We start from the raw sequence: 27,624 nt of genomic DNA, 5'->3' as shown, positions 1-27,624 counted from the left end.
AAGTAGTGTGCATGACTTGGAGAAGAATAGGTTCCCATATCTCTACACCTCCCAGATGGTACATGATATACGTTTGGAAGATATTGTCTGAGGATCCTTAGTGATTTGTTGCAGTGCATCTTGTAAAGGGTACACACTGCTACCACTCTGTGTCAATAATGGAGAGAGTGAATGTTGAATGTTTTAGATATGATACAAATCAAACTGGTTGGTTGAGCATTTTTGGAGCTGCAATCATCCAGGTACATGGGTTATATTCCATTACATTCCTGGGTTGTGCCGTGTACATGGTGGACAGGCTTTACAGAGGTGAATTGCCGCCCACATAATTCCTAGCCTTCTGTCCGTATCGCTCGTAGAATTGTGCACTACTTTACATCGCATATCCTCAGTCTTCCTGCCAAATGTGTCATTTCAGACTTTTTTGTATTGATTTTCACCTGTCACATGTCTGTTTACTCCCACAGATTGCCTTACAGAAGTCTATCAATATTCTTCTCAGAGTTTACAATTCCTCCAGGTTGTGTGTCGTCTGTAAATTTTGGAATTATGCCCTGTACACCCAAGTCTAAGCCATTAATATATGTCAAGAAACTAATAATTCCATTGAACCCCACTATTTCTTCCAAACTGTAAGGTAACTGTTCAGCATGGCTCACTGTTTCCTTCCATTCAGCCAATTTTGTCTCCACACAGCCAATTTCCCTCTTATTCCACACACTTCAGTTTTGTTGGGAAGTCTATTATAAGACACTTTATTTCTTTGGGAAGGTCATATACACCACAGAAAATAAGGGCTATTGTGACACAGTGGTAGTGTCCCTACTCTAGGCCAGAGGGTCCAGGTGCAGGTCCCATCTATGTCAGATATGTGACATAACATATCTGATTAAAGTAACTACACCACATAAACTGAATTTTGCCCATTAATCCTGGTGGTTACCTCATATACTTAATTAAATGCAATTTGCCTTCTGGTTTTCCTTCATTAATCCACAGTTGCCCCAGTGATAAATAAATACATATTGGATTGTCATTTCTAAACATTTTTCCACCATCAAGGTTAAACCAACTGACCTATCATTTATCCTGACACTCTTTTTCAATAAAAGTATAATAATTGCGACAATCCTCTGGCCACAATCCCATACCTAAAGAGAAGCAACAGGTTAGAATCAAAGCTATTGTAATCTCACTGGTCACTTTGCTTAGCATCCTCCAAAATATTCTGATCTCTGATCCATATTAAGCAGAGATAGCTTTACAAATACTCTTTAAAAAATACCATTTTAGCTAAATATTTCAAATGAAAGCGTCTCAAATAATTGCTTTTCTTCTATGGCTTTGGCAGAATCTTGTTCCTTGACAAGAAAAGATGCAGAGCACGTCAGCAATGCTCCTCTGTCTCCACACGTAGATTTCTTTTTGGTTCCAAATTAGTTCCACCTCACCATTTATCACACTAGTATTATTGATACGCTTATCGAAGAATATTAGATTCCGTTTAATATTAGCTGCCAGGCTCTTTTCAAACTCTTTCATTTCATTTTTCGCTTCCTCTTTGAATCTTTTATTTTCAAATTAGTTCTCATGGATCATCAATCTGATAATGGCCATATTACCTCTTTTTTTCCTGCTTCATTCTACTCTCAATCTATTTCACCAATCAGGGAGCTCTGGTTTGATTACTGTAACATGCCCTCTTGTGGGAATGCATTTCAAGTATACCTGAACCAGATACTCTTTAAATGCTGCATAAAGATCTGTTTGAGTTTTGGCTAATAATCCTTGATTCCGGTATAACTCGGAAAGAGTGTTTTCACCCCACTGAAATTGACTCACCTCCAATTTCATGCTAGATAGTTACCTGCTCCTTTCACTGGCTAACCTAAACCACGATCATCCAAATCATGATCACTGTCTCTTAGATGTTCCCATATTGTCACTTTACTCAGCTTGGGGACCTTTTTTTCTCTTCCATTCATTTGTGGGATGTGGGCGTCGCTGGCTGGCCAGCATTTTGTGCCTATCCCTGATTGCCCTTGAGAAGGTGGTGGTGAGCTGCCTTTTTGAACTGCTGCAGTCCTCCTGCCTCCTTTCTTGGTGGGGCAGAAACATGCAGATCCAGAAAGTTCCCCTGACCATTTTCAGAAACTGTTTCCTTCTTTGCCCATTATATAGCTACTATCCCAATGTGGGGTAAAGTATGAAATATAATTTAATTTTGGGTTTCAATTTTGAACTAATGGCATGTAGGTTTGATCTGAGTTTATGAAGGGGCTTCATGATTAAATTCTAAATATCCTGTAGCCATTGCAATTTCCTCTAAAAACACAGGATGAGAGAAATGCCTCCAGGAGAGTAATATGGTTTTGCTTCCATTGGATGAGTTTTACAAATGAGCTACATAAACAGTGCATTACATCTGGCCTCAGTTGGAGGTTCTGGAATTGTTTTTTTTGGCTTAGGGAAAACAGCTTTTGCTGAAGGAAGCCTTTGAGATTTCAGGTTTGCAGAAGTCTTCATGTGAGAATGATGTTTAAGTCAGTTGGGCCTGAACAGGAGAAATACTTTAGAATTATTAATAAATATGCTATCTTAATGGTAGTAGTTTATTTTGTAAATTCTAGGCCAGAAGAGGATGGTTAAATCCCTGAAGGGATTTTTTGAGCATGAGAAATCCAGCTCTCCAGTGGAGAAAGTCTGACTTCAGCTGAATAGAGGCTCAAGGAAGAGGCTATCAGATTCTGAAGACTGGGAATTGAAGCACTGTTAAATTAAATCTTATAGGTGTGATTGAGAAGGCACTTTTCTCAGTTGAGAGTACTGTAAAGGAGTGCTGTTGGAATTAATGGGATTGTATTTTATCATGTGTTTCAGAATCTTTAAACTTCTGTTTTTTTTTGTAAATGATGTGGTTTATTCTATTTTCTTTTTCATTTTGTTTGCATAATCAACTTCTGTTTCATGGTTTAAACTAAATCTGCAGCATTGCCTGGTTGTGTTTCATTAACAGGCCACCTCACTGAAAACAGATAGCTAAGGCAAGATAATTAACAATTGCACTCAAGACCAAAAGGACGACTTATCTGCAAAGTGAAAAAAAAGTCCTTCTTATGTAGAAAAGCGATACCCAACCTTTTTTGACACGGTGCATAGCATGGAGTCCTGAGAGGCACGTGTCAAATTTACAGTCCACGTAACCATTAATTTTTACATAGCTGGAATAAAGACCTTTGAAACCAGAAACTAATTTTTCTTTTGCTGTTATGTCTCTTTTCTGTTGTTTTTACATGTTGGAATTTGATGAGTCTGGACTAGAAATAGCTAAGATTATGATAACTGATCAGTAGCTCATTTGTGAATTAATTCTAAAGCCACAAAATTATGGAGTCACCTTGAAATAGAAATGAAATAAAAACGGAAATTGCTTGAAAAGCTCAGCAAGTCTGGCAGCGTCTGTGAAGAGTTAAAGCTCTGAGGAAGGGTCACCACATCTAAAACATTAATTCTGATTTCTTTTCACAGATGCTGAGTTTTTCCAACAATTTCTGTTTTTGTTTCTGATTTATTGCATCTGCAGTTCTTTTGGTTTTAATACATGTGATTTGCAACATCCTTTTAATATGTGTGAAATACATACATATTAACTTGGAGTAAAATATTTTTGCATTGGGGCATAAAACTGGATCGACCACTTGTTAACCAAGCTGCCTAAAATCCAAGCAGCATCAGAGGAGCAGGAAAGTTTGATGTTTCGGGTAAAGACCCTTCTGCTCCTCTGATGCTAGTTGGCCTGCTGTGTTCATTCAGCTTCACACCAAGTTATCTCAGATTCTCCAACATCAGCAGTTCCTACTATCTCTGCCTAATATCCATATCATTGATTTCAATGGAAAAGAATATCAGGTACCATGCATAATGGACAGTCAATGCTGCCAAAGTTAAATGTTATCCTTTTAAGTGATGTCCAATTTTCCATGTTTTCTATGAAGAATGGATATCTCTGCTTCATGCAAATGCTTCTATTTCCCAACATGAGTCATTGTCCTGACCTGTTTCAGCAATTAACACTTTTGTTTCAATTAGTATTCAATCAGAATATTTCTGAATTGTGAATTCACATCCACTTGCAACTTACTTAAAGCTTTATGAAAGAAAGGAAAGGCCCATATAAAATGAACAAATATTCAAAACAGTAATTTAACCCTTCACAGTTCCACTGTTGATCATAAACCTCAACTGAATTACCATTTTATAACCTCCTGTCAACCTTTCATTTTTCAGTCATTCTCCCTGGCTCTTTCACTAATGGAAAAGGAATATAACAGATAATTCAATGATAATTTTTGCACGGAGCCTGGAGATGGCATCACTAAGAATATCTCAGCAAACTGAGAAAGTGTTTCAGTGCCTTGTTCCTGATGCCTCGAATATTTGGGGCCTGAATGGTGTCGTTCTGTTCACCTCGGGATTGTGAGCACGTTGCCTTAATTTGGTTTATTAGTTTCATTTTGCTGGCACTTTCCAAAAGTTCAACACCATTCAAAAGGAAACAGAAGGAAATGGTTCCTATTCATGCACTGATGAAACATGCGAATACCATTTATTGAATATTTAGAGATTAAAAACAAATAAACAATTCTGTCTCTTTTGGGTGTTTGCTTTCCAACATTTAGATTTCCCACCTATCATTTGACAATCTTTTCTCCCATTTATAAATATAAACTTTTGAGGATGACTACCATACATAGTTTCTCCTTCTGTAACTCATTGCAAAACCACACATTCAACATTTCAATATAAGTTGCTGTGCTAAGTTAATACTGCAAATAGTTAAGCAGATAATTGAGATTAGTTAATTAAGAACCTGGGTAGTAGCAATAGTTGAGACTTGTGCATGGAACGAGGTGTAAGACTGTGTAGCTAAAACAGTCTATTCACAAAGAAAGGTGTCTTGGATTCCAAATCACCAACTGGCTTTGATTCAGATTGACATGCTATGTGTAGAATGAAGACATCCAGAAATAATATACGAGTCTCAATGAGTATGAGCACTTCCATGAATGTCTTAATAACGATATCTGTCATGCACTTTCACCTTGATTCAGCAATCAATAAGAAGCAACTAACCCTTAGACACAGGCCTGATGCGATCAGAGGATTAGTATTGATCTTTATATCCAGGCAGTGATAGCTAACGCAATCAAGAATTGTAACATTCCCCACATTGCTATAAATCAGGTGAATGGGTGAGGTTTCTGATTAGTTACCTTGCCACATTACCTCATAGTTTAGCAATTACCACACAAGTAGCAACAGGAATTCTCACTTCAGATAGCTAGGATATCTTAGGTTGAGGCATTCCAGGTACCTAAAAAAGTGGTTTGCACTTTATTCTGTGTAAAATTCTGATGTGTGGAAATTACTCAGCCTCTTAATGATGTTGGGTATTTTGAGAAATTTTGCTGAGATATCCAGCAAGTCCCTTTTCAATGCTGATACTAAAACTCTGCATTTTCCGACCAAGCCCCGGATGTCAAGAAGAGATTCTCACTTGTGAGCAGTCAGAGGCCTATTCATATGGATTATCACTTATTATCACGTCCATTAGTACTTGATCTCACCTTTTCAATAGGCGGTTTCCAAATTCACCCCCTGCTGGACAGAAACTAGATACTGACAATTCCCAGCATGAAATTCTGAGTACCTGCTGAGTCCAGCTCACTGTTTGCTCCTCTGAATGTCCACCTTAGGCACGGGTGCTAATAACACAGGGCACACTTCACATGCAGCACTGCACACAGCTCATGTCCTTTGGACATTGGCATCTAACACATGCCAGCGTGTCTGGATTATTGTGACTCATCTCTGATCAATTTACAATACAGTTCTCTACTTTTACTTTGCACTTTGGAGTACACTGGCACCTTTCATCAGAGTGCTGCTGCAAGGGCACTTTGAGAACAGGAGGAGGAGGAGGCACCCAGCTCACTATTGCGACTTGGCTCATCTGATTGCTGTTGCAGTACTCATCCACATATTATCTATTTTGATGCTCACTGCATCCTTGCCTTGCCAGTTCTTGCCTTGCTTTTCTGTGATTTTCCTCATTTACCTGGGCTTAAAGGCTCACAGCACTTCAGGCTTGGCTTGCTGGTCAGGGCAGACACAAAACCAGGCAGTTTATCATAGCTGCCATCTGTAATCAGTCAAGACTGGACCTCTTGTCCTATCTCTAAAGCACACTTGCAGCATGTGCCAGCAGCGTACCAACAAATATATTGTATACTCATCAATCAAATGGCCATGTCTCAAAGTTGAAGAGGGGTTGTACTTAGTCAAGTAAAAGGGACACCCTACCATCCATCTTGATTTGTTTAGCCCATTGCAGACCATTTGTTCCTGGAATAAGAGAAATGGAGGGATTGGGTAAGAGGAAAGTGTGTGGTACAGCTGTTTATTCTGGTGAAGATGGGAAAAAGGCGGCATGATGTGTCACATGACTGAGTAGGAGGTGCGGAGGAAATGCAGGGTTAGTAGTGTGTGGGGATTCGGTATGGGGAAAGTGAGTGAGGAAAGACGTTGCATGCAATACTGGTAGTGATAGAGCACTTGGTTCTTGGTTGTAGGTAGATGCAGTAGCAGAGACAGAATGATGCTGAAGTAGCAGCGAAAAGATACTGGCACTTACCATGGTGGTATGCAGAAGGTCACTGACATTCCTCTGGCAATACTGGGCATTTTTCTGGACCTCAGCCCTGACTGGCAGTTTCTGGCATTATGGCTTCCCTTGCTAATCCTGGGAGAAGAGGATGTCCCTCCTCTGCACCACACTGATCATCAGGTTCCTGTCCATAAAGTGGTGCACCAATTTCCCATAATCTGCAATGAATCATGCAAGGCTGCACTTAACTGCCTGCGTTTGGCTGGGTGTGCAATGGCTTTTAAATATAGTGTTGATGCCAGGAATCTCGGAAAGAATTCCTCAGGGTAGTGTCCTAGGTTTAAACATCTTCAGTTGCTTCAACAATGGCCTTCCCTCCATCTAAAGTGGGGATTTTTGTTGATGATTGCAATGTTCACCACCATCTGTGACTCATTCTATACAGAAGTAGACAATGTCCAAATGCAACAAGATCTGGACAATATCCAAGCTTAAGCTAACCAATGGCATGTAACATTCACACCCCAAAAATGCCAGACAATGACCATCTCTGACAAGACAGCCCCTTGACATTCACTGAATCCCCATTATTCACAAATCAAATTTACGTTGAGTTGCCATATAAATACAATGACTACAGAGCAGGCCAGAGGCTAAGAAACTTGCAGTGAGTAACTCACCTCCTGACTCCCAAAATCTGTCAGGAATGTGACGGAATACTCCCCACTTGCCTGGATGAGTGCAGGTCCAACAACACTCAAGAAGCTTGATACCATCCAGGTCAAAGCAGCCCACTTGCTTGGCACCAAATCAACAAATATCCAATCCCTCCACTACTGATGCTCAATAAAGTTCTACAAGATACAATGCAGAAATTTGCCAAGATCCATAGACAGCACCTTCCAAACCCATGACCACTTCCATCTAGAATGATAAGAGCAGCTTTTACATGGGAATACCACCACCTGCAATTTTGACTACATGCCACTCACCATATTGACTTGGAAATTTGTTCTCATTCCTCCAGTTCTCTGAGTCAAAATCCTGGAACTCTGTCTAGTATTTCTGGGTCAATCTGCAGCAAATGGAGTACAATGGTTCATGAAGGTAGCTTGCTAGCACCCTCTGAAGGGTAACGAGGGATGGGTATTAAATGTCACATTCCATGAGTGAAAGAATTATGTGGAAGTAGTTAATTGGCCACGAGGGCAGTCATATACAAGAGGACAACAACTTATGTAAACTATTGAAGTCTTACCGTGGATGTCAGTGCATAAGTTGATCTTTGAAGGTTAGAAAATTCCCTCGATCAATGGAGGTCGGCCAATCTGCCATGTATAAATATGAACCACTATTACAAGTGTCTATGGTTGTTATTTTGAAATGTCAGCAACATCTGATACAAAAAACACAGCAATCTTGAACTTTCCTGCATCTTCACATCATAGTTGCACCACCTGCTTGATCTCTGAACCTAGTTCTGAGGTTTTGAAAAGTAAATCATTTATTCGTGATGTGAAAAATTGAAGGTGACTATTAAAGCACGTATACCACGTCATGGCTAAAAAGGATGGGCAACATATATAACAAGTACATGCGAGAACCAACATCTTTAGGGAGAGGCAAATGAGTTTGATCCACATATCAGGTTGACGTATACCCCATGTCTTACGGTATATACAATTTTTATTATTTCTACCATGTCTATACCACACAAGAGTGGAAAGGCTGCAACACCTGAACAAGGTATCAAATTTCCTGTCTTGAGCCATATAGCTCTGGAGCACTCCTGGTGCAGGTCCATCTCCAAAATACTGTCTGTGCAGTGAAACCAGGCAGAAGACAATAGTACAGCAATTGGTCTGAACAAGTCTCTGGCCACCAGAATTAAATCTCCTAACAATTGCTGGAGCATTGCAGCAGATTCTCCGAGGCTTCTACATATTGTGAGATTACAAATGGGGGATGGGAAATCTCTTGCAACCTTGAAATTTCTGACTCTGGTCACTGCTGGGACCAGTACAAAATTTTGTACACAGCAGGAGCCAGGCACCAACTATATATTTTTGAATTAATTCTTGTGATGTAACCATTATACATCAGCACTTAATACCCATCCCTAATTACCCTTAAGCAGGCGGTGGTGAGCTGCCTGCCTAATGTTGACATCCATTCACTGTTCTCATAAGGGTGGACAAATGGATGAGAGAAGTGAGCTGGATGAAAGGAAACACCCCTTTTTGCCTAAATTCTGTTGGATGACTGGATTGTAAGCACAGGTCTTGGATCCCTCCTCGCAGCTGAAGAAACACAAAAATCTTTGGCCTCAGTAAAAAGAGACAAAGTTCTGACAAAGTAGTTTCTGCTCTCTTAATTTCACCTGCGTTTTGGTCTCACAGAAGCCTTTTTACCTTTACAGTTCTCTGACAGTTCTAAATATACAATCACAATTAGTATGTAATAATTCAATGAAAGCCAAAAGATAGACTCATGATCCAACACATGATTTCATAAAAATGGAAAGTTATTGCTGGTGTCTAATAAGCCCAGGCTGAGCCCCTAGTCAAATCAGTTAATTATGACTAAAATATCACTCATGCTTTTATGAGGTAGTATTAATGCGCAAAAGCTTACTTTTGAGATTGAAATAAGTTTGGATCAAATTAAATTGTTCCATCTGAGGATAGTGCTCTAATTAATCCCAAGTAAATTGTACACATCACTGACTTGGAAATGCCACTATCTCTTTTATGAATACATTGTGCACTCTAAGCCTACATCCTGCATATCATGAATACTGCAGCCCCAACCAGGAAATAGTCTTGGAAGGAAGGCAACTGTAAACACCATGACAAAGCTTGATGAGGTTTCTTCTTTATTGATGAATATTTATGTCTGTGTACTAAAGATAAAGTTCATTAAAATAGAATAAGGTTGCAATAAATACACGTGTTATTATATTCAGTGTGACAAGAATAGGCCTACTTAATGAGAAACTTGTTTATAACATACAAACTTTATTACCTGAAAACAGTGTTGTATATTTAAGAGGTGTATATCATACAGAATATGTAGAAGTTAAATTAGGGAGCGTCTAATTTGGGACATATACGCCATCCCCCTAAAGCGCAGACATATTCCCTCAAACCACAAATTGGGAGATTCAAGCAGCCGAAACATTGGGCCTCAGATCTCATCACATTAAAACTGCATTGTAGCAGCGTGCAGCACCAGGTAAATATATAGTGGAATGTAAAGATTGCAGTCTTGGAAGGAGATCAGAGCCTCAGGACACTGAATAGCTGCAGTTATCAAAAATAGGAAGTGGGAAGGCAATGGGGAAGGTGGGGACTGGGTCTGGTGGTGCCTAGAATGGATTGCAGTGATGTTGTTGGGCACTCTTTTAAAAAAAAAATCAATAATGCATAAAGCTTATTATAAATCACTGTTGGTAAATTACTTGATTTATGCTGAGTAAAAGACTTCTCTTGTTTGTCCTGCTTTAGCCTGATTGGAGCTTTGCTTCATGCCTGCCTCTTTGGGTCATGGGAGGTGTGTGGAACCTGAACACAGATACTGCATCAGCCAATTTAATCCCAAACCTCCCCTCTTCTTTTGTAACATTTTTACATGCAATCCACCAGAGTGAAAGAGGGGCATCAAGTAACTTTGTTTTCTTCACAGGCAACATGTTCTACAATTCAAGTTGCTCTGAAAGGCAGAGTCATCTTGCCTGAAGAGTCAGATTCCCGCTGTAGTTTTACTCTGAGTTAGCACATTGATTGTTTGCATTTATTGGCATGTGACAGTGGCAATCCTAGGGCTCAGATTTGTGCAGCTTGACAGAGGTTAAACACAATGTGAATTGCAATGCCACATTGGATCCTGAGCATATTATTTTAATCAATGCTTATATAACATTGCACAAATTACTTGGATGTGACTCATAAACAAATCATTTGGCCCAACATGTAATCACCAGTGCTTAAACTTCACTTGAGCATCATCTCGTCTTTCCTGATCTAAACTATGAACATAATAATCCAAATCTACTCAACCTCTCTTCATGGCTAGCACCCTCCATACCAGGCAACATCATGGTGAACCTCCTCTGTACCCTGTCCAAAGCGTCCACGTCCTTTTGGTAATGGACACAGTACTCTAAACGTGGCCGAACCAAAGTCCTATACAACTGCAACATGACCTGCCAACTCTTGTACTTAATACCCCGTTCAATGAAGGAAAGCATGCCATGTGCCGCCTTGATCACCCTATTGACCTGCATTGTCACCTTCAGGGAACAATGGACCTGAACACCCAGATCTCTCTGTTCATCAATTTTCCCCAAGACTTTTCCATTTCCTGTATAGTTCACCCTTGAATTTGATCTTCCAAAATGCATCACCTCGCATTTGCCGGGATTGAACTCCATCTGCCATTTATCTGCCCAACTCTCCAGTCTATCTATGTTCTGCTGTAATCTCTGATAGTCCCCTTCACTATCTGCTTCTCCATTCCTCCCTTGTAATGCGATTAGGCAAGACTTAGGAGGCATAGAATGGGTTAGCTAAATGCAGGGGCTGGGGACAATTGAATTGTGGAGCTGGGTTAAGTAACAGATATTGCATGTCCTTGATAGGTACGTCCCTGTCAGGCAGGGAAGAAGCGATAAGCTAAGGGAACTGTGGTTTACGAAAAAAATTGTATCTCTTGTTAAGCAGAAGAGGGAGGCTGATGTGACGATGAGACCAGATGGTTCAGATGAGGTGATGGAGAGCTACAGATTAGCTAGGAAGGATTTAAGGAGAGAGTTAAGAAGAGCAAGGAGGGGACATGAGCTGACATTGGCAGGTAAATAAAGGAGAACCCTAAAGCTTTCAATAGGTATGTGAGGAATAGGAGGATGACTGGGGTAGGCAGAGGCCCAGTCAAAGACAGAAGTGGGAAGTTGTATGTGGACATTGTGGAGATTGGAGAGGTGCTAAATGAATATTTCTCATCTGTTTTCACTGAGGGACAGGAGAATATTGTAGAGGAGGTGACTGAGTTACAGGCTACTAGAATTGAAAGGGTTAAGGTTAGTAAGGAGCAAGTGTTATCAATTCGTCAATGTGTGAAGGTAGATAAAACCCCTGGGCCTGACAGGATTTTTCCGAGGATTGCCTGGGAAGCTAGGGAGGAGGTGGTGGAGCCTTTGGCCTTGATTTTTGAGTCCTCATTGTCTACAGGTTTAGTACCAGAGGACTGGAGGATTGCAAATGTTGTGCCCTTGTTCAAGGGGGGCAGTAGGAATGACCCAGGTAATTATAGACCTGTGAGCCTTACGTCTGTTGTAGGAAAAAATTTGGAAAGGATTATAAGAGATAGGATTTATAATCATCTAGCAAGCAACAATGTGATTGGAGATAGTCAACATGGATTCGTCAAGGGCAGGTCATGTCTCACAAACTTCCTTGAGTTTTTTGAGAAGGTGACCAAACATATGGATGAGGGTCAGGCAGTTGGCGTGGTGTACATGGACTTCAGTAAAGCCTTTGATAAGTTTTCCCATGGTAGGCTATTGGAGAAAATACAGAGGCATGGGATTGAGGGAGATTTAGCCATTTGGATTAGAAACTGGCTTTCGGTAAGAAGGCAATGAGTGGTGGTTGATGGAAAATATTCAGCCTGGAGTCCGGTTACTAGTGGTGTGTCTCAAGGATCTGTTTTGGGACCACTGCTGTTTGTCATTTGTATAAATGACTAGGACGCAGGCATTGGTGGAGAGGTGAGTAAGTTTGCAGATGACACTAAAGTTGGTGGAGTGGTGGACATTGTGGAAGAATGTTGCAGGTTGCAGGGAGACTTGGATAAACTGCAGAATTGGGCCGAAAGGTGGCAAATGGAGATTAATATGGATAAATGTGAGGTGATTCACTTTGGGAGGAATAATAGGAAGGCAGAACACCGGGTCAACGGAAAGATTCTTGGTAGTGTGGATGTGCAGAGGGATCTTGGTGTCCATGTACATAGATTCCTGACAATTGCCACCCAGGTTGATAGTGCTATTCAGAAGTCTGATGGTGTTTTAGGTTGCATTGGTAGAGGGATTGAGTTCAGGTAACGTGATGTCATGCTGCAACTCTACAAAACGCTAGTGCGGCCTCACTTTGAATATTGTGTGGTCACTCCAATACAGGAAGGATGTGGAATCGTTGGAATAGGTGCAGAGGAGATTTACCAGGATGTTGCCTGGTCTGGAGCGAAGGTCTTATGAAGAAAGGCTGAGGAACTTGGATCTGTTCTCATTGGAGAGAAGGAGCCTAAGAGGGGATTTAATAGAGACGTACAAGATGATTAGTGGATTAGATGGGGTGGACAGTGAGAGTCTTTTTCCGAGGATGATGACTTCAGCTTGTACAAGGGGGCACAGCTACACATTGGGGGGGTGATAGATTTAAGACAGATGTCAGAGGCAGGTTCTTTACTCAGAGAGTGATAAGGGCGTGGAATGCCCTGCCTGCCAATGTAGTTAACTCAGCCACATGAAGGGCATTTAAACAGCCCTTGGATAAGCATATGGATGATGATGGGATAGTGTAGGGGAATGGGCTTAGATTAGTTCACAGGTTGGCGCAACATCGAGGGCCAAAGGGCCTGTTCTGCGCTGTGTTGTTCTATGTTCTATAATCATTTTTTTTTCCTTTTATAGGTGCTTACCTAACTTCTTCTTAGATGCATCCATACTATTTGTTTCAACTGCTTTCTGTGATTGGGAGTTCAATTTGAGTAAAGAAGTTTCTTTTGAATCGGCTATTGCAAATTTTTGTGACTATCTCATATTGATGGCTTCTAGTTATGCTGTTACTCACAACAGGAAACATTTTCTCTGTATCCACTCTAACCTTTTACAAATTTAAATTCATCTACAGAACACCTTCAGTTTTCCATTTTCAAAAGACTGCCACGTGGCCTCAGGCTTGATGGAGTCAACCCAACATCAGCAACTTTTGGGGCTGTAAACTGAGATTTACTTTGTCATTTATAAGCCACCTTTTATAGTAAAAGTGGTATCAATATCTTAACTTCAGCTTCTCTGTGACTTCCGCAGTGAGGGATTGCCACTTGTTTTCGAGTGTTAACTCCTCTGACACAATTACCTGAATGCATGCTCTGCTTTAAAGTATAATATTAACACATATGAGCTATGACACTGCAGCCTCCAGCACAGGTTGGGAACAAAGGCAGGTCGCCAGCCCCACCATGTAGTCAACTGCAAAGGACTCCAAGTTGCTGGGAATATGCACTTCAGCTGTTTTGCCTCGGACCACAGGCAGGGGCTGTTGAAGCTCCAACTCTTCCACTCTAATTGTTTGCCATTAGTGCTTGTTGAACGGATTTTCAAGCTGATACTCACCCTCTGTGGTCACAACATAAATACGCCTTCCATAGCCATCAAGCCCTGGAGTGGGATTTGAACCTGTCTCTTCCTGACTCAAAGGCACGGATAATAGCCACTCCAATATAAGTCCTGCATTCAATCAATAATGGCTGAGGTGTACCTTTATGATTTGAAAAGTTCCTTATAGTATTCATTCCTTCCTTTCTGGATCTTCATTCTTTTAGATTTAGCTGTAGTAATAAAGAAAATGTATTAGGAAGTTTAGAAATAGCTTGAACAGGAATTGGGAACATAGGAACTGTTTACAGTCATCTAAAACTAAATGGTAGGGTTATAATCTCGGAAGTAATATTAGTCTTGTGTAGATCAGGAAGATTCAAGTTCAGAGCACTGAGGATGTTTTCCATGATGCAGTTTCCTTCCCTTCCCTTTCAATAAAAAATCTTTTCAGCACTAATTCTTGGGAGAGGTAAGTGTGAAAAGCAGTTGAGATTGAGACTTAGATCTGGAGTTTGCTTGTCAGGTGCCTTACACTCAAACATGATGTATAACAGATGACTTCAGATTTCCTCATTGCTTTTTCTTCACTGCCAAATGATCTGAATGTAGAATGGCCATCATAGGAACAGAATAAGGCCAAACCACTGAACATACAAATTTCTTTATTCACAATGAGCTGAAAATGAAAACTATAATTAAACTATATTATTAGACATAATGTAAAATATTACTGCTTTCACTCAAGCATTGATGATCATGTGGTAAAGTAAATGGAATTGACTGACCTTTAAATTAATTTGAGTACATTTTTGTTCAAGTATGAATTTTGACTACCTCATTAAATGGCAATATATTTTAGATCTCCTATACTCTGCACATTGGTCTCACCCTGTTTTACAGTGTTCATAATCACCACTTAAGTTCAATTCACCAATTCCGCACTGCCAGCATCAGACAATTCATCACTCAGGACTCCAAAAATGTAACCGTGAATCTACTACCCATGCCCTATTCATACAAGGCTCTACATTGGAAGTGTGGGACTGCTGAATGTTCCGTAACACTGGAACATGTTTTACATTAGATAACATAATTATCATGCATACAAGTTATTTAAAATCCAGGTTGGGCATTGGCCATTCTGGGTTAGCCTCTGGTGTTTATCACCAGCAGAATCTTAGTGTACATCTATCTCAGGCAGACAACGTGAAAGTCGCACTTGCCTGATGTTTGCATAGGTACTGTTCTCATTCTTGGAGAGTGTGGGCTGATAGAGCACACTTCAAACCTCACTAGGAAACACAGGATGGTTGATTTAATTAATGGAAACGTATCACAATGAAGAATCAGACAAGCTGGGAATATTGGTCGAAGCTCAGTGTTGGGATGGAGTGGAAAGTATCACTTCAAATTGTTCAATATGGTGGCAAAAACAGAAATTACTATGAAAATTCAGCTGGTCTGGCAGCATGTGTGGAGAGAAATCAGAGTTAACATTTCAAGTCCACTATCTAAGGGTTACTGGACCTGAAGCATTAACTCAGATTTCTCTCCACAGATGCTGTCAGACCTGAAAAGTTTTCCAGCAATTTTTGTTTTTGATTCTGATTTCCAGAGTCCACCAATCTTTAATTTTTTTCTTCAATGGTGTTATTTGCTTTTGACTCACGGGTGCATAACAATCCATTTTCCATGACTAATATCACCCCAGAGAATGTAAAATTCACAAAAAATGGGAGAAGTTCAATAATTAAGAACTACAGTTACTTCTTTTGATTTATAAGAGGGCGAAAGCTGCCGGGGCAGCTGCCAAAGGATCAAATGTTTTTTGAGAAGATCTATGTTTCATCACACATTCAGAGGGCAGATGGAGGTTAAGGAAACACTTTGCATATCAAAACCTCACAAGAAAATGGACCCTACAGACTTCTTTCAGCAAATCAAAGTGCAAAAATATTAAAAATGTCATCAGAATCTTCAGTCATAACAAAACATTAGCAACAAGGACCAGAAATTTAAGCCTCAACATTTCACCACAATTGATGGCACATGAAAAGTGTTTCAAGGAGACAAAAAATATTATATTTCCAATGCAGCATGACTTAGCGAACAAGCGATCTTCTACAGAAACGCAAATGCTCAACATAATCAGTAGTTAGAATATTTTTTGAGTGGTTACAGGATGAGAGATGGGTAATTTTTTTAAAATGATGTAAATCCTGCCTGTTCAGCAATCATTCAAACCATGTGTTCAAACTGGTTTGCTCAATGTGAATCTCTACTGAACAGCGACTCATAAGTTGTTTTAATTCTAAGATTTTTCTGTACTGACATTAAAACCTATTTGATTTAGAGTTGGAAGCTGGTTAGAAAGAATTTTGAATGAACGAATATGTCTGCATTTGGAGAGACATGGATTAGTCAGGGATAATCAGCATGGACTTGCTGAAGGAATTCAAGTTTAACAGATTTAACGGTATTTTCTGAAGGGGTAACAAGGAGTATTGCAGAGGCTAATGCATTTAATGTGGTCAGTATGGACTTCAGCAATGCTTTTGATAAGGCAGGCTGGTCAAAAAGAGTAACAGCCCATGGAATCAAAGGTGGCACATTGGATCCAATGTTGGTTGAGAGCGCAGGAAGCACAGGAGGATGGTACAGGGATGCTTTTGTGACTGGAAGTCTGTTTCCAGTGGGTTCAGTAGGGCTTGGTACTCAGGCCCTTGCTGTTTGTGATGAACTTTAATGATTTGGAATATAACTCGGCAAAGTGAGGTAATTCACTTGGGGAGGACTTACAAGTTAAGCACTGCACTGTGAAGGATAAGACCTTGGAAAACATTGAAGATCAGAGGGGCCTTGGTGTGCGTATTCACATATCTTTGAAGGTAGCAGGCAGATAGGCGGTAATTAAGAAGTCCTTTCGGATAATTGTCTTTATCAGCTGAGGTACAGAATACAAGTGCAGCAACAGAAGTGAATTACATAGAATACAATGCTGGAATGGTACAAAATGTTGGATAGGCCACAACTGAAATACTGTGTGCAGTTCTTATCATCACATTTCAGGAAGGATGTGATTGCACTGGGGAGGATGCAGAGCATGTTTACCAAGATGCTGCTTGGGTTGCAGCTTCCGAACTTTGAGGAAACATTAGACAGGTTGGCGTTACTTTATTTGGAGCAGCAGAGGTTGGGATGGAAATTCAAAGAGGTATATAAGATTATGAGATTGTAATAGGATGGATAAGAAGGCATGTTTTCCACGAGTAGAGGAGTCCATAATCAGGGGGTATGGATGAAAGTAAGGGGTAGAAGACTAAGAGGAGAGGTAAGGAGAAATGTTTTCACTAGAGAGCAGTGGGTAGCATTTATTTGAAATTATGTGACTGTGCAGCCATTTGGAAGTTCCTTGCACTCTGTGCATACACTGGTGGGTTTGCCAATGCATTGATTTTTGATTCTGGAAACCACTGCTCTGCACCTGAGAGGTCTGTGCTGCAGAAAAAAAAACAATTGTTAGCGGAATGACAAGTGGTGAGAGTCTGGAATTCATTGCCTGAAAGGATGGTTGAGTCTGAAATTCTCATAACATTTAAGTAGTTTTTGGACATTTCGTTGTGTTGCCATAGCATCCAGGGGTCAGGGCAAAAAGCTGGAAATTGGAATTGATGTAGTTAGACCTTTGACAACCAGCATGTGTGCTCTGGGCTGAATGGCTTTCTTCTATGCTGTTAATGTCTGTAAGTCTAATTTAGTTTTCTCTACTGTGGCAAGATCGGTGGCAGGGTCTATGGAAGACCTTCCCATCCCATTGCTATTGAGGACCTTAAGACAGGGCAATTAATGTTGATTTAAGAGCCTCATTCAGGCATCACTGGATTTATTCAAGGGTAGCAGGGCCTGCCCAGGTGAGAAAAGTAAACTCTGTCAGGGATGTTCATTGGTTTCCAATGGGGTCCCCTAATAAGAGCAACTAAATGGTCTGATTGAGCAAATAAACAAGCATTTCTCCATCCTTCAGATCATTATACTACTCACCTGTTGAGTCATAGATTCTGAGCTGTGTACCTGTTACAAATCCTTCACTGCAAGCAAGCAGAAATATTCGACAGTTCATTTTTTTTCTCCACACGGAAAATCTGCCTGACCTTCACTCCACATTAATCCATGCTAATTGAAAAATATGCTTCTTTTAAAAAGTCGCATTCCTTCCAATTGTCTTCTCTCTTCAGCTAAAAGTTCTCAACGTGCAACATGATTTAATAGATGCCGAGTGCTTCTTTGTGTCATTGCTGAGTTCTCGCTTCCATGTCTGACCTCAGACAATGAACTCAATGAATTAATTCAGCTTTCTGAATCTTATTATTACCCAAAGTTCATCAGTTATACTCTCCAGCCTGGGATCACTGGATGGTGAGCTGAAGTCAGAGCTGTGGCTGACTGCTCCCCTCATGAGCTTTGAGATATTGAAGCCCACATTAGGTTAAATTTAATGAGCTATACTAAAAAAGAAGGCACCTCCAGTTTTCACAACGGCAGAATGTTGCTGACATGTTTAATGGACAATGAAGTACTTTTAAAGTGTAATAACTGTTGTGATTTAGGAAACTAATGGAGGCAACTAAATGGTGCACAGCAAGCTCCCGTAAACAGCAATGAGATATGGGTAGATAATGTTGCTGATGAACAGATTTTGGCCAGGACTCCAAAGTGACTCTGCTACTCTCCTCCAAATGGTTATCCAGGATTTTTACAAACACCTGAGAGGGAGCCACAGTTTAGCATGTCATCTATAAGGTAGCAACTACAACTGTGTAATGTTCTAATAATACAACACTCAGTCTCTGATATGGGACAGGAACTCACAATAAATTCACTCCGACATGACAATGCAACTGGCTGAGCATGGCTCCCCCGGTAACATATTGGATTTTTCAAATTATCCAGTTTTCAAACTTTATTTCTGGAAAATGTGACCTCAAGAGTTAAACATTCATGAAGCCTAAAATCAACCAAAAGAAAACCCACAGGGAATTCAAGAAAGAAGCCTTGATTTTTTTCTAAAAAAATTGAATTTCCCTAAGAGTCATGCAGTGAAACTGAAGCTCCACTGCTCGGGTAACACTAAGTATCCCAACTGTCGGAAAAACAGATGCAATATTGTCTGCTTGGCGCAAAATGATCCTGCAATCAAAAATGTATGTAACTGAGAGGACACAGGAGACATACTACACTTAGCCTCTCAGCTTCAGTTCAATTAGAACTGACTTTCTTTTGCAAACTGAAGTGCGATAATATCTTTTCCATATTACCATAACTTACATTAAACTTGTCCTTTGTGATTTTCTAAAATTCCACTTTGAATCGTGGATTTTTTTTAAAGCAAATAGGTCCAGATGAAGAATGCTATATTGTCAAGGTTAGTTATGTGTGGCTCAAATGTGCCATTGTTACTGATGTTAGGAATTTGGAAAACCATTGAAATTCAACTGATTGTGGGTAGGACATTGAGAATAGGTATGGAAAACACAGTATCAGGAGCTGAGGAACTTGGAAATTAGGTCAAAAACTGGGACAGCTGGAGCTAGAAATGTCTGCTCGACTTAACACTGCAATTATTGATTAATTTTGAGTGACCCTATTATAGGAAGGATACTAAAGATGTGGAAACAGAGAAACAAAAATGCAACATGATGATAATGAAGAATTATGGTTATGAACGAAAACTCTTCTCTCACTGAAAGAAGAAAGATTAGGTGAGCGCATGATGGATATTTCTGATTTTCTGAAGTGCTTTGAGAAGTTAAATGGTGAACAATTGCATCAAATGTTTAGCATATAAGTGATAATGTTGGCAGAAGGGATTGTGTCAGCATAGATCTGGAAGGAACAGAATCAAAACAAAAACTAAAAGGAGTTTGTTCACAAAATGTTATTACATGAAAGATAATTGATTAGATTAGATTCCCTACAGTGTGGAAACAGGCCCTTCGGCCCAACAAGTCCACACCGCCCCTCGAAGCATCCCACCCAGACCCATCCCCCTATAACCCACACTACAGGCAATTTAGCATGGCCAATCCACCTAACCTGCACATCTTTGGACTGTGGGAGGAAACCAGAGCACCCGGAGGAAACCCACGCAGACACGGGGAGAATGTGCAAACTCCACATTGCCAGTCGCCTGAGGCGGCAATCGAACCCAGGTCCCTGGCACTGTGAGGCTGCAGTGCTAACTACTGAGTCGCTGTGCCGCCCCATCACAAGTGGCTATTTAGTCAAACATCAGATCTGTGCTTAAAATGGATCTAAGGCAGAATATAAAAATATGGAGGAAAGTGGCACAGTGTTCGTGTCTGTACCTCTTGGAATAAATCTCCAGATTAAAGTCATGACAGAGGTATAGCTTTACATTTCCATACAGATTGCTTAAAAATATGTATGAACGATAGAGGGCTTGAAATGAGATGCACTGGGTATCTCCTGTTGAGCAGTTAATGATGGCACATTTATGATGGACCATTGGCAGCCTCCTACTATGTAATTCCTACAATTCAGTGTTCTTCAGACCTTTAAACTCCTAGTTTCTTGTCGTGTGTTTGATATCTTTACGCAAGCAAAACCCTGGATACAAGGACAAGTGCATAATAGTGAAAGGCTCATTTTATTGAACCAATGGCTAATGACCGATTTGGATATAAGCAAAAGTATTACATTTAAAGTAAGCGCTGTGTCAAAAATGCAAACTTTGGAAAAAATAGATGCAAGAGTTTTCAAAAGCGTAAAACATAAAAACATAAAGAAGAAATAGCAAATACAGCACTGGCAGTAATCATCTGTGTCTAGGTTGGCAGCACCCAACTTTGTTCAAAACCAGGGTGCATCAAAATATTGTGTGCACTGAAAGTATGATTTGTTAGTGTGCAATGATGAGTGGCAAGGTTCCCCATTATTTAGATTCAGAATATTACCCTTCATGTGGCGCAGCTCAAAGGAAAATGATTGGGTGAAGTCACAGAGTTGGCACCTATTGGAAAAATTGTAAATGTTCCATTAAAATGCTACATAATAAATGTATAATTCTACTTTTAAACTTATTAATCAAATATTTGTGTAATGACATTTAGAAGATATATAGGAACAAAAGAAAAGAACTGAAGTGAATTACTTGTCCAGAAATTAACTCTGCAACTTAGACCAGGATATCTTGGGATTCCTTCAGTTACCAAGAAATTGAAGATTAGAAAAAAGTGCTTCATCTGCTCCTATTGCCATGTAGTCATGCAAATATGTAACACATTCCACTGCTTCTTGTGAATTAGTGGGCAATGAACAACACGTTTGTAAGCAACATATACAAATAAATTTAATCATGGAATTAAAATTGTCCATCCAAAAATCATTATATTCTTAATGACTACCTAAGAATTATTGACAAAAAACTTCTGATCATGCAACACAGTACCAAACAGGACTGGTAAATATTTCAAAGAACAAGTCATAAGCCACTCTTCGCTATAAAAGCTCCATTTCACATAGGGACCTCCCCCAGTACATTCAAAAAGGGCTTTGAAGAGTAAAAACATAAACTTGATACAAAAGGCAGGAAAATTGCACCATATGTTCAATTTTTTACGACTTGTGTAGTATTACTGAGATTGCAACATGTTATTGGGGTCAGATGCAAAAGAATAACTGGATGGAAAATCCTAAGTAAAGGATTCAGCTGCAAGATGATCTAAGATCTGCTTGACCAATTTTCCAATTATTTTCTAGCAGTTGATCAAATAATATGCTCTCTGAAGTTTCATGTCCTCTTGCTGAAAATTAATATTAAAACAAAACACTTTCATTAATCATAGTCTCCTACAATAACAAAAGTAGAAAAAAGAATTTTATTTTAAAATTCAGACGACTGGTGTCTGGTTTGCATGTTGCAAATTTTTAGCCAGACAAAAAAAAAAATCAGACCGCCATCAAAACCAGACAGATGGGAGCTCCAGATGAGGAAGAAAGGAAAGTGAAAAATCATTCAAAGCACAGAGAATGTAAAACATATACTCTGTGAGAAAATAAAATAGAAAAGTGAGAAGAATAGAATCTCAGACACTGGGAAGCAGCTGAGAAAACGTTGCAAGTGATTTAAAGGGAGATTTTTCTTGGTCTGTGCATAGAACAGAGAATCTTCTCAATGAAGTGAATGCAGTGAAATATCAGGAAGATCAAAGTACACGGCTGCAAAGAAACACATCCAAGTTCGCCCTATTTAAATTACTGTTGGGAATTGGATCAGTTCCTATACAAATATAGAGAGTCAAATTGGACAATGTCCTGAAAATGGACACTAACATACATTATTCTTCTTGGGCAGTTAGTGAAGGATGAGAATACTTTTTTTTCCATTCCGGGGGATGTGGGGTGGACGAATGGTCTAATTATGGAGCTGCAGACTCAGCTACAGATGGGGCAGATGATCATCGATAAGGTGGATGCACACTATGCTACATGTGATTCCTCTACCTGCACTGAAGCTGGAAACATCAGAAATTGGCCCAAAAAAATATAAGTTGCTCATTAATGGCAGTTTACAACTCTGGAGGGCAATTCATTGTGAGTGCAAGAAGTGGTGTGAGTGCTTTGAAAGCCAAATCTGATCCATCGAAGGATGGAAGAACATGCAAAGTTAATCCACAAGTGTTCTTATTGGAAGTGATGGAGAGAAGAGAAATTCAATATTTAGATGTGGACAGGAGGCATCTGCTCAAGAAGCTGTGAGACGAACAAAGGGCAGAAGCCAATGCCAGGGCTACAGCTCCAAGAACATGAGCCAGTGCCAGGAAGAAGTTAATTCACACAATCAGTTCAATCTGCATATGGCAGAACCCATCAAATGCACAACTTGACACATTAAAAGCTCCCCTCACTCACCTACCAATAATCTCTATTATTCAGTATTCAACTCTTCAATTCATACATTTTGCCTCATACATTTAGCACTGCCGCAAGCCTTATATCCACAGCTCACTTATTGCAGCAACTTATCAAACATGACAATCATATCACTAAAACATATTGCACAGTGATCAATTACACAGATCCCTCTTTCTTGCAGAGCTGATTAGAAGCTGGAGTCAACTAATTGACCTGTCGAGTCTGCTCCAATATTCAATTAGACCAACTTTGGCCTAACTGGCCTTAATTCCACTTCCCTGATTACCACAATATCCTCTGACTCTCTTGTTAGTCAAGAATCTATCTACCGCTGCCTTCAAAATATTCAATGACCCTGCATCCACTGCCTCCTAGGGAAGAGAGTTCCAGTCTAGCAACCCTGGAAAGAAAGAAATCCTCATCTCTGACCAGAATATGTCACTGGAAATGAAGTCACTCACTTCAACAGCTCCGTCCTGCACTGCATCATCTTCTTGGAGAACATGTCTGGGACAGCCTCCAAAGTCCTTCTGCACCAACCCATTGTGGATAAAAAATGTGTCTACTTCCCTCTAGCTCTTACACCATGTCCCCTACAGCAGATGATCAGAATCCTTGTTGCTTGCTCACGTAATCAACTATTCCCATCAACTAATCAACCAGTCACATTGCCAGACTGCATTTTTTCATAATGCACCCAGCAATGCTGGCAGCTGCATTGCACCTCCCCTTGTCCCCTTTGGACTAAAACAGTAGACCACACAAATTTGATGCACTGTCTGTTTCACCACAAATTGGTGCAGATTAATCACATATCACAATCCTCACATATGTCAAGTTCATTGATTACATTTAGCTGTGGCTGGGTGAATGAACTCAACTTGAACACGCAAATTGATCCGATACTAAAAGCTATGTTTTGCCAGCCAATTTTCAATTTATTATAAAAATTGAACTTGTTTGCTAATGTCTTTAGGGAATAATATCTGCAGTCTTACTCTATGTGCTTTATATGTGACTCCAAGCCATCTTCTATTATAGCTGTAAAGCTGGGTTAGACAAAATATTAATTTGTAACATAATTAGCTAAACATTATATATTGCACACTTCTTGAACTTTTTGGAAAGAATGCTTTGCAAAGCAAAAGACACTGTCTACAGTAGAATCAACATTGCATTTGCTACAAGCAAGCTGCTTTGATTGCGGTGCCAAGTCTACAACATTTTCAGAGGGAAGTCACATGACCCAGTTTGTGAGCAATAAAAAGACATTGGTTTTGAATACAGAAAATCAGCATCATAAAGTCTTTGCCTTTCTCTTTCTCTGAAACCTTTCGCCAAATTTATGAGTTGAAAACACTGAAAGACCTCATTACCTCAAGTGGAAAGTACTGAAGGAAAATTCAAAATCTACACCACTGCCTTAAGAAAAACAAATTCAGTCAGCCATGATTATCCAGAAAGACACCCTTGTACCAATAGCTTGTGTACGAAGTGTTTTGGGCAAAAACTAACATTTGGACCAATTTGTAAATTTTGTTTTCTGAATTTAATTGATGCAACTTGGAAGTGTGTGTGTGTGTGTGTGTGTGTGTGTGTGTGTGTGTGTGTGTGTGTGTGTGTCTGTGTGTGTGTGTGTGTCTGTGTGTGTGTGTGTGTGTCTGTGTGTGTGTGTGTGTGTGTGTGTCTGTGTCTGTGTGTTAGTGTAAGAAGGGTCATTGAATAAATTTTCACTTTAACCTCATTTTAATAACCTTTGCTTGAATAAATTTCATTTGACATAAATTAGATATTCTTTTGTTACTTTTGAAGCCATGTTAACTTGTTTCTGATGCTGACCTATTTACAGTCTACACACTATAACTAGAAATAATATTTCTCTTTTAAAATTCAAACTTTGTTGTCGTGGAATGGGACAAAGAAGGGAATCAGTTCATCCCCTCTTAACTCGGTTGTACCAATAAGAAGGCAGCTCAGAGATCAACTAAAATGGACAATGAATGTGTTGTCCACATCTCACGAATGAATCGAAACAAATGTATTGATATCTATAGTATTACAAAATAGAATCAAAATTTTTTTTAAAAAGCCTTCTGATCATACTGTATTTTATGTATATTAGCATGTAGATCGGGGCATGTTTAACTTTGAGACAATTGCCTATCTAGTGGCAATTTGTGTGAAGTAACGGGCAATTTTATGTCGCACATCTGTGCCTCCATAATTAATATTAGCTTAACCACTGGCTTCATGTAGGACCTTGACATGAACAGGCACATTTCATTTCAATTGTTTGACCTAAATTCAGAACCATTTATCACAGGCAAAAGAACAATGTGTGAACCCCACAACTTCAAAAATTCTGTTAGGAGAGAAAGGTAAAACTTGTTGAGCCTTCTCTCCAAAGATACATTTGAGTATTAGCACTGAGGCCTGTGTTAAGGGGAAACCTGAATTAAAAGAATTAAATCTTTCTCATAGAAATGTGAAGAGCATCTTGATTAAGTTACCACATATGAATATGGCCCTCAGTAAAATGCTAATGAGTTATCCTGCATCTAGTTAGGGTCAAGAACTCACATTTCACACAGAGGCATTGATAATTTGTAATGCAGGACCAGTGTAAATGGAAACTGATGGTTTAAGCATATTGTACCACTGTGGTTTTTGAAGCTGTGCCATCTAAGATATGTGATACATACTGGATTTCCTAAATTACTCATAATACTGCTTTACAGCTGCGAAAATAATAACTCCATTATATTGTGACAGCCAGTTGGACTATTTAATCAATAGAATGTCTGTGCTAATATAACCAAGTGTCAATTAAATAACTCCATTTTACTGTGAATCCTTATTCCCTACTCTTCAAAACCTGACATTGATATTCCAACACAAGAATGGGAAACACCAATTTATAATGCAAATTAAGGAGCCACAATCTTCCATCAGAAGTTTCATAAAAGATTGAGGTAGTATAAACTACACAAATAAACCTGGGCCAGCATGACGGATGGGTTTTTCCAGTGTCTTGAAGTTGATTTTTTTAAAAAATAGAAACAGTTAGAACATTAGAAAAAGGATTACAACATTCAATTCCTCAAATATATTCCACAATATTGTTAGACTTTGACTGGTCTGCACCTCAACTCTATCTTTCCAATATTGTTGTTATGTATCATGATACTCTTGATAAAAAGAAATCCAACCTCAATCTTAAAGCCTCTGATAGACCCAGCTCCACCGTCCCAAGGACAGAGTTACAGATTTTGTCTACACTTCATAACAGACTTATGATTTTCCTTCTGAATGGCACAGGTCTAGTAGTAAAATTAAGTCACTTTATAATTGGTTTCCCCAAGGGAAGAATTGTTTTCCCTAATCTAGCCATTCAAATCCTTGTACCATTTAAATACCTTGATCGGATCAGGACACCTTGACTGAAGGCTCTCTCTCTCTTGGCCTAACTGAAAACTATCTTCTGTAGACTTTGAGACATGGCCATTTTGTTGAAACACATGGAGTGTTGTTGGTTCATGCTGCAGATGTGAGTTTGATGTAGAAATGTACCATACAGGGACATATCCACTCCTTTTTTACTGAACATTGCTGATAACCATGATTAGCTGCTTGGCTTTGTGTCTGCGCTAAACAGCAAAGCAACACAGACATACTGCCAGCCTTTAAGCTCTGGATGAACAGGCAAAGTAAGACAGAGATGCTGTGAGTGTTGAAGCAGTTCTAAAGTGAGCGGCCACTGAGAGCAAATCAGGTGACCAGAAATAAACCCTGCTCTAATCTATGAAATGGGTGAATTATCCTGCATATAGTGTCCTGGCAAAAGCATTATATTGAAAGATAAAGTGCAGGGCTAAAATGCATATCCATTGGTGTAAGTACGCCAGAGATATGCCATTGGGGAGTGATGAGTTAATGAATGCGCTATGTGAGCATCTGTGAACAGGGGTCGAGAGTGGTCACTGCCTATGGAGTCAAGGAGTTAAGGAGTTGTGACCAAAATGGAGACCAGGTACCCTCTTTGACTTTCAGGATTTTCACCATCTCGTTTCTATCTAGCAGTTGAGAGAATAGGAAACTGCATACTAATGAGGCAAGGTTAGGTAATTATGCTAACACATGTAACTGTATGCAAAAAGGCCTCTCACTAGTGACATTCAAAATTTGGTTGGACAATCTGACCTTTTTCCCCTGATGTTGAGAATTTAATTTTTGCAGATCTAAATCTATCTTCTCCACTGACTTGCAAGTGGCTATTTTGTTCAAGAGTTGGGAAGATTCTGCCCATAAAAATATTACTAATTGTCAGATCTTACTATGGAAAACATGGCAGCCAATTATTGCACCTCAAAATAATTTATTATGGCATAGATTTTACAATTTTGCATTGTTAGCTCAGAACTTTTATGCAATGAGAACGCAATGATTGGGAATTTGGGTATTAACCTCTGCACTAAAATCCTCATTTTTCTCTTTTCTTGCACTAACTAGTAGTATTAATTCATTAACTCTGTTCCTGTCTATGAAATACTTTGAAGTTTTGCTGAGAAATGTGTTGCATGCTATGATGCTTTCTTTTTACCTTTAATAAGCATTAAGTTCAAGATGAAATTACTGCCTGCAA

General features: G+C 39.5%; 1 protein-coding gene across 7 annotated transcripts in view; it reads right to left on the bottom strand.

Moving 5' to 3' along the window:
- Nucleotides 1-27,624, bottom strand: part of LOC125466825 (galactosylgalactosylxylosylprotein 3-beta-glucuronosyltransferase 1-like) — a 171,329-nt gene that overhangs the window by 101,650 nt on the left and 42,055 nt on the right. For 2 of the 7 annotated variants that reach the window (XM_048561897.2, XM_048561895.2), the window contains exon 2: nt 14,064-14,278. The exons of 1 other annotated variant lie outside the window; for it this stretch is intronic. The gene's annotated coding sequence lies outside the window, so the exon portion shown is untranslated. Of the gene's footprint in view, nt 1-7,925; nt 7,996-14,063; nt 14,279-21,022; nt 21,042-27,624 lie in introns of those variants that run through there. 4 more of the 7 variants (XM_048561896.2, XM_048561900.2, XM_048561899.2 and 1 more) reach the window with 4 other exon arrangements.

Source organism: Stegostoma tigrinum, chromosome 32, assembly GCF_030684315.1.
Source record: "Stegostoma tigrinum isolate sSteTig4 chromosome 32, sSteTig4.hap1, whole genome shotgun sequence".
In the NCBI taxonomy this organism is placed as follows: Eukaryota; Metazoa; Chordata; class Chondrichthyes; order Orectolobiformes; family Stegostomatidae; genus Stegostoma; species Stegostoma tigrinum.
This window is presented reverse-complemented; position numbering and strand designations above follow the sequence as displayed.